At 42.2% G+C, this 8,860-nt stretch overlaps 1 non-coding gene across 1 annotated transcript; it reads right to left on the minus strand.

The window, feature by feature from the left end:
• Nucleotides 1-6,123: 6,123 nt before the first annotated feature.
• LOC132381320 (U6 spliceosomal RNA) lies at nt 6,124-6,228 on the minus strand. The gene has a single exon (XR_009508008.1). It is a non-coding gene; the product is annotated as a U6 spliceosomal RNA (small nuclear RNA).
• Nucleotides 6,229-8,860: the final 2,632 nt, after the last annotated feature.

The following is an 8,860-nucleotide window of genomic DNA, read 5'->3' on the forward strand; positions in this document are numbered from 1 at the left end:
ATGACTTCAACTGTCTGCCTATCACTCCTGTTGTCGGTTCCCTGCTCAGTCCGGCTGCTTGGCAATGATTTCAGGAGCAATTCATCACACGGATTTTGGTGGAAACAAATAAAGTACCAAAGCCCTACACAGACTGGTGTTTGGTCATGATCTCCTTGATGCAAACACTATTCACACTGAACCATAATTGAATTAGAAAAAGAAGTTAGATATAGATAATCACAAATATGGGAAAATCTGCAGATGTCGGAAATCCAAGCAACAGTTGATATTTTGGGCTGAAGCCCTTCATGGGCCCTGATGAATGGTCTTGGCCTGAAATACCCACTGTACTCTTTTCCATAGATGCTGCCTGGCCTGCTGAGTTCCTCCAGCATTGTGTGTGTGTTTTGCTTAGATATAGGTAAGCCCTCTTCTCACTACCTACCTTGGGGGAGGAGTACAGTAGCCTTAGGTCCCACAGTACAAGGTTCAGGAACAGTTATTACCCTGCAACCATTAGGCTCCTAAACCAGCATGGGTAACTTCGCTCACCTCTACTCTGATCTAATTCTATGACCTACAGACTCATTTTCAAGGACTCTTTATAACCCATCACACACAAAATGCTGGAGGAACTCAGCAGGCCAGGCAGCATCTATGGAAAAGACAACGTATTGGGCTGAAACCCGATAAAATGCTTCATCAGGTTTCAGCCCGAAATGTTGACTGTTTTACTCTTTCCCATAGATGCTGACTGACTTGCTGAGTTCCTACAGCATTTTGTGTGTATTACTCTGATTTCCAGCTTCTGTAGATTTTCTCCTGTTTGTGCTTTACAACTCATGTTTTCAGTGTTATTTTTTATTATAGAAAGATTGAAATCTACAGCACGTTACAGGTCCTTCGGCCCACAATGTTGTGCCGACGGTTTAACCTACTCTAGAAGCCACCTAGAGTTACCCTAATGCATAGCCCTCTATTTTTCTAAGCTCTATGTACCTATCTAAGAGTCTCTTAAATGACCCTATTGTATCTGCCTCTACCACTGTCACTGGCAGTGCATTCCATACACCCACCACTCTCTGTGTAAAAAACTTATCTCTGACATCACCCTTGTACCTACTTCCAAGCACTTTAAAATATGATCCCTCACGTTAGCCATTTCAGCCCTGGGGAGAAAGCCTCTGGCTACCCACATGATCAATGCCCCTCATCATCTTATACACCTCTATCAGGTCACCTCTCATCCTCTGTCACTCCAAGGAGAAAAAGCCAAGTTCACTCAACTTATTCTCATAAGGCATGCTCTCCATCCTTGTAAATGGAATTACATGCACAGTCTTAGTTTGCACTTTGCATGTATAGTTTATTGTAAATTCTATTGTATTTCCATTTTTGCTTGTAAATGCCTGCAAGAGAGTGAATCTCGAGGTAGTATATGGTAACATAGGGTAACATACTTCAATAATAAATTTACCTTGAACTTTGAAAACCCACAGTCTCTGAAGATTTTGAAATTAAAACAGCAAACATCAGATGCATCCAGCTGGTCAAGAGCATTGTCAGAACTGGTGAAGAACCCTAGAGCTGAAAAGCTAACGGTTTCTCTTTCCATGGATGCTGCTTGATTTGCTGAATGTTTCCAGCACTTTCTGCTTTTAGTTATCGATAAGCCACGTCTAATGAAACAGCACAATGGACTCGTGGGAAATGACGGTTCCTTCACTTCCTTCCCTACTAACCACTAATTCCTGAAGTGAAATTAAATTGATTTCGCCGTCTCAGATGGGAGTCGTAGAACAGAGCGAAAAAAAACCTCACATTAGCCTTAACTTACCATTGTCATTCAATTATCTTCTATTTTACCAGAAGGAATAGCTTACTGCCAGAGTTTGCAGCCACATTTAATTACTGATACCTCCTACTGTTGTTTCCACTCTAGCAGTATAGCGCGGTCCTTCCACTGTCATTAAGGCTTCATAACTCAAAATTGAAAGGGCTGTTTCCTTTGCATATGCCACTGAAAAGACCAAAGACAGTGTGCTTTGGAAACAGTTCTTTGACTGTAAAGTGTATCAGGGCATCTAGGAAAAGATGTGACGGGTGCTTTCTTTCTAACAGCACCCAACACCACCTCTCCATCACTCTGAGGCCTCAGAGCTTCAGAGGACCCTTGCCCAACTCCTTTGCCTTGGAAAAATGGCAGCATGTTCTAAGAGCAGCTTGGATCAGAGAAACTCAGGATAAGCCGAGAGGCTGGGAGCCTTTGGTGCTTTGTCAGCCACCCAGATCCAACCTGCGTCCATAACATGACAGTTCTTCCCTCCCACCCCAGACGCACAACGGGATGCCTTCAAGAGATCAATGCAGTGGTTTACTTCCCATTTTGGCACACCAGTGCCTATGATTGGCCTTCCCATTTGCTGATGTACTGCCTCCTGGGGGGGAACAATGGGTAAAATAGCTACTGTTATGACATAGAACAGGCAGGGCCATTGAGGTATCAATAGGAGATGGGTTTGGGTGTTTTTTTATCCATTTTTTATGATAATGGCTGTATTGTATTACAAAGCGCTATGATAATCAGCAGTCTCGAATATATAATCACCCCTGTCACTTCCCAGCCAGAGGTGTCACGCTGCCCTGGCACCCCTGCAGAGCTTTTCATTTCCCTGCTATGAGCGGAGACTTGAAAAAAAAACAAAAAAATAAATACAATGAACGCATCGCGGATAAAGAAGTATTTACTCACTCCGCTTCGAGTCACTTAACTAACTCCTTTCTCTGAATCTGGCTCCGTTTCATGGCAGCCATTGGATGGCAGTGTGTATGAGCTTCCATCCCGTCCGGGATTTTACTCCTCCAAGCTTCACATTAGACCGACGTTCACTTGCCCCCCAGTGTCAGGATCAAATGTCCCTCATGCATGTGTGGCACTTCTCGGTATACAACAGAACTCCTTCCACATTTCCCAGTTGAGTGCTCCCAGCATGGCTTAAGCACAGAATAGATTTGCCTCTACATTATACTAATCTCAAGGAAGTCCTCTATTTCCCTTTTCTGTGCTTTTCCAATGGCAATCTTCATGTTTCAAATTAAGGCATTTTGTGTAGCCTCTGGAACAAAGGTCACCAACCTGGAGTCCACAAACCCCTTGGCTAATGGTTAGACTCCATGGCATAAAAAAGGTTGGGAACTTCTGCTCTAGAATGACATTATTAGTGTACTGGGCATGTATTTTGAAGGACCCAAAATAGGATAGAATGAAAATTCTTCATTGCTAGTTCCTGTAACATCGCCATATGGAGCCACTGTGACACCCAGTTCTAACCTCAATTCTCAAGGCTCATTCAACCAAGCTCTCCACCTTTGCCCTGATCCGTTGTTCTCTGTCTCTTATACTTAAGCAGCTTGCAGAAGAGGAAGAGTCTGTTCAGCATCTCAAGTTTCGGCTGGTTTCTTGCTGGTCCAATCCAAGCCAGTCCATTATTCTGCTCACTGCCTGTATCTCTGGATGAGAGCCTCAAATATTCATACAATTTCCAAATGAAAGGTCAAATAGGGTCATCCATTTCTACTCATAAGACTCTACATGGCTCAACAATTTGCTGAGAGACAACGTAAGGCCAAATTTCCCTCTTGAATCTGGGTGACAGCTTTAAATGATTGGTCTTTCATTTTCAATGCACTCCTGTATTTCCCACTGAAGAAACTTTGCTGGCTACAAGAATGGAGGGATGGAATAAAGGAGGTCATAAAACATGCGCCACAATTCCCTAAGTGTGGAACAGTCGATCCTTAAATGCTAAAAGGGAGCCAAGAATAGACACTCCCAATGGAGTTGATGCATATTTGATCAACAGTCATTTAGCATCGGTAAAATCCAAAAGGGGTAATTTGTGAAGTTAAATCTGAAAGAAAAAAATAATTTTAATATGGTTGTGATTTTCATTGTTTTCCATGGAATCGTTATTTAATTTGTTTGTGATTATCGAATGTTACTTTACATTTGAATTCAACTCAGAGAATGACTGAAGATATGTGTTTATGGATTTATGAAGTTACTATTGCAGTCGATCCTGCCTGATCCACTGAGTGTTTCCAGCATTTTCTGCTTTTGTTTCAGATTTCTAGAATCTGCTGTATTTCTTCAAATTTGAATTCCCAGTTGTAACACTTTACATTATTCCATTGTGTGTTGCTCTCTTGCCATACAATAGTCTCAAGGGTTTTCTCTCATTCAGCAGTTGGTTTATTCCTGTTGTTTGCAAGCTCCCAGGCTGTAAAGAGAGGAAATCATTCAAGGCTGTTGGTCCTGATCGGATAATTCTTGATGTGGTGAAAGGGGTAAATGAGATCCAGCTATGCCCATCATAGTAAGGATCGATGAAGGTTATGTCCCTTGCCTAATGTGCCTATGTACCTTGTGGCGCATTAGGCAGCAATATTGCAGTTTCTTTAGCATCTTTGTTTTTTTTTTATAAGACTGAGTTGCTGGCTCGATGCTCAACCCAGCATGGATGGAAAACGTGCAAGGAGCTAGCTGGATTTGAACCTGGGACTACACACCTCAAAGACTGGTGTGGATGCCACTACACCACCAGCCAGCTTGATGAATGATCTTTGACCTGAAGAGTTGACTCTGTTTGTCTTCCAGGGGATGCATCCTGATCTGCAGTGTATTTGCTGCTTTTATTTTAGATTTCTATTATCTTGCTCCTTAAAATTTTCACCTGCATTGAAAGGATTGGTTGCAGAGAAGTTTATTTCCGACTAAAGGAGCGGAGCAGTCAAAAGGGCTGTTACCTCACAGCTTCAGCTTAATGCCACCTCTGGTGCCTTTGTGTAGAGTTTGCACATTCTTCACGTATTCCAAAGAAGTACAGGTTGTTAGGTTAATTTGCCATAGTAAATTGCCCTGAGCATATAGGTGAGTGATAGAATCTGGGGAGTGGTGGAGTTGTGCGGAAGTTTGAAGGGAATGTGATGAGAATAAGAGGTTAGAGTCAGGTAAATTTGTTTCATTTATTTATGATACAGCATGGAATAGGCCCTTACCTTGCAGTCACCACATCATACAACATTTTCAGCATGGAAGTGAGCTGGTAATCACCCTTTGAGTCTATGCTGGCACCATGAAGAATAATCCTACTGGTCGAATCAGCAACCCCACCACACTACCCCTGTGCTTGCCATATGCACTGGCAATTTCCTTCCTTTCAGGTATATACTCAGCCCCCTTGTGAATGGTCTGATTGAATCTGTCTCCCCTGTCACTATATTCCAGATTCTAACCATTCACTGCTTGAAGAAGTTTTGTCCCATTTTATTCTTTTGCTGGACACCTTCATCCTATGTACTCTGATACTTGACCTTTCTATCAAGGGGTACAACTTCCCTCTCTAGGCACTGCCTAAGCTATTCATGATTTTAAATACCTCTAACAGATGCCTTCCCAGTCTCTCTTCTGAGGAGAAAACCCCACCTTCAGACTTCCCATCTTTCCACATAACGAAAGGCCATTATCTCTGGACTAGTCTAGTAGATCGCTTCTGACCCCTATTTAGATTCATAGAAAGAGGCCCTTCAAATACATTTTACATTGCTCACTTTATTTAATTCAGTTAAATATATAGAGTACTGTGCAAAAGCCTTAGGCACATGCAGTATGTTCATTTAGACCATTTATAAGACATTTGCACCATACCGTATTTGTTAACGTGGATTGGAGAGTTCTCTGGCAGGAGAAGAGGATGTTGGTAGTGGTGAGAATGGAGTGCTGTGGGATGGGCGTGGAATCAATGGCAGAAAAGGAGTGCCAGGAGCAGGTAGTGGCGGGGTGCAGACTCACTCAGCCGAGACACCGGGCAAGGGCATTTGATTCCACACAAGTGATTGATTAATAATTACAGAATATCTCTCCGGTGCTTCTTGCTCCTGTTCCTCTCCTTTCCAAACTATAATTCCCCTCTCCCTCCCCCTTCCCACTCACAGTCCAGAATAGAGACCCATATCAGAATCAGGTTTATTGTCACTCACATATGTCATTTAATCTGTATTTTCTGTGGCAGCAGTACAGTGTAATACATAAAGAGATCTTAGCCACCCTAGACTTTTGCACAGTACAATGTATATCTATCTATATCTATGGAACACTTCATGAATATGCATGTCACCCCTGTGCAGAGGCCATGCTAATCTTCTCTGCATTGTTCCAGTTTTAGTATACGTGCTGCCAAAGGGTACAAGATCAGCCATCAACACATTCACCCTACCAGTCATCAGATACCCTCCAACAATGGTGTGCTGGCCAAGGAATGAAATGGAAGCTGCTGACATCAAGACCTACTAACTAAACTACTAACAATACATGGAGGATTGTACATCGAGGGACTGTACACACACTGGATCAAAGCGGGGTGGGAACTTGAAAGTTCCAAGGCTACAGTCCTGGAAGAAATGCGAAACACCCATGAGTATGTCATGAAGATGGCCTCTAAGGGAAGCCTGCTAGGAGAATATCTCAGACAGCAGGCAGAGGATTTGGGAATGGAAGTGGGTGAAGCAGAGCCAGAGGACCAGAGGCCGTGGCAGGACAAGACACTGCACGGGATGTACCATCGCCAGATATCCGAGGTGGCTGACATAAGAAAGTCCCCCCAATGGCTGGAAATGGCTGGGCTGAAGCGAGCACAGAGGTGATGCTCATAGCCACACAAGAACAGGTGCCGAGCCCAAGGGCAATAGAAGCAGACAAGACAAGACCCAAGATTCAGACTATGCAAGGAATCTGCTGCAACCATCCAGCACGTAGTATCAGGGTGCAAGATGCAGGCAGGGGCACAACCAAGTTGTGTACAGGAACATCTACACTGGGTATGGATTGGACACTCCCAAGTCCAAATGGGAAACACCTGAGATGGTAGTGGAGAACAACAGAACTAAGATCCTGTGGGACTTCCAAATACAGACTGATAACCCTTTTACTCTGACTCCTCATCTTTTTTCTCCAGCCCCGCTGAAAGGTCTTAGCCCGGAGTGTCGACCGTAGTCTTTTTCCATAGATGCTGCCTGGCCTGCTGAGTTCCTCCAGCATTTTGTGAGTGTTACTTGGATTTCCAGCATCTGCAGATTTTCTCTTGTTTCTGGCAAGCAGGTACTAGCTAACCAACTGGACATAGTAATATCAGACAAGGAACAGAGGAAAGCAATAGTGATTGATGCGGCAATCCCAAATGACAGTAACGTCAGGAAGAAAGAATATGAGAAGCTGGAGAAATACCAGGGCTTGAAAGAGCAGATAGAAAGGATGTGGAAGGTTAAAGCCAGAGTAATCCTGGTGGTGATAGGAGCACTTGGGGCTGTGACTGGGAGAGTGGCTCCAACAAATCCTGGGAACAACATCTGAGATCTTGGACCAGAAGAGCAAGGATACTATGCTGAACCCTCAAACTCCCAGGACTCTGGTAGAGGACCCGAGATTGAGGGAAAAGTACATATACACACCACCCATAAGGGGTGAGAAAAAATATATTAAATATTTGTAATTTATGGATTTTTTATTATGTATGCCACTGTACTGCTGCTGCAAAGCAACACATATAACAACATATACCAGTGATACTAAACCTGTTTCTGATTCTGATTCTGATTTTGATATTTCCACAACCTTTGTCTACCAAAGTTAAAGTGAGATTCATACATGAATCTTATGTTTTGGGATATTAGGAAAAGCTAAAAGAAATTCTTATTTTTATTTCAAATCCTTTATGAACTCAGACATCCCATGGAGCATGGCAGAAAACGGAGTGTTTGCGTAATCACCGTTACAATGTAGAAACGTAGCTGTAAAACTGCATTAGTTCAATCAAGAACATATTCATTTTCAGTAATGTTATGAAGAAAGAAAGAAGAAAGATTAGTTTTATTTGTCACAAGTGCGTTGGAGCATACAGTGAAATATGCCGTTTGCATCAAATCAAATCAGCGAGGATTATAAAATTGGTAGACCACTAAAGGTAACTTCTTCAATTTCAAAGCAGTGTTATGAGGTCCACTATGTTAACCTGAGAGACCAGGCAGAGCTTGTTTAGCCCTTTATTCATCTCAGTCAGTACTGTAATTCTTAGTGTCACATTATGTATCATAGGTGGAGCCTAGATTTATTTGGATTAATTGGGAGGAGGGTGGAATTTAAAAGCAAAGAATAATACAAAATGACCTGCTGGAAATGAACTAGAGTCCTGTAATTGCTGCAATATTGCTATTCACAAATGAATTGACAGAAAGGAACCACTGTGATCTGCCTGTAATACAAAACAAAAACAGGATGACAAAAGTGGCTGCAAAGGTCAGGGGGTAGTGACTAACAGCCAGTAAAGTGGGTTTTAGAATCCTGGCATTCCTGGAACTGGGGAAGAGTGAACTATAACAGGAGAGGCTCCACTGAGTTCAAATTTCAGAAGAGAAAAGATGCAAAGTTCATGTTGGGAAGAATTCAGAAACAGTTCAAAGTTCAAAGTATATTTTATTATCAGAGTACATATACCTCACCATATACAACCCTGAGATTTATTTTTCTGTGGGCATATTCAGCGTCTATAGAGTATTAACTATAACAGGATCAATGAAAGATCAACTAGAGTGCAGAAGAAAACGAACTGTGCTAATGCAAATATAAATAAATCGCAATATATAACAAGAACATGAGAAAATGAGATAAAGACTCCTTATAGTGAGAGTAAAAGGAATAATAAAAGAGGAAGCTCGTGAGGAACATTGTCGATAATAGCACAAATATTTCAACCAAACCATTAATGGGTTAACTTGGTTTAGTTAGGCAAACTGCAATTATGTCCTTAAGGCAGATATATTAGCA

This window comes from Hypanus sabinus, chromosome 25 (assembly GCF_030144855.1).
Source record: "Hypanus sabinus isolate sHypSab1 chromosome 25, sHypSab1.hap1, whole genome shotgun sequence".
NCBI classification, from domain to species: domain Eukaryota; kingdom Metazoa; phylum Chordata; class Chondrichthyes; order Myliobatiformes; family Dasyatidae; genus Hypanus; species Hypanus sabinus.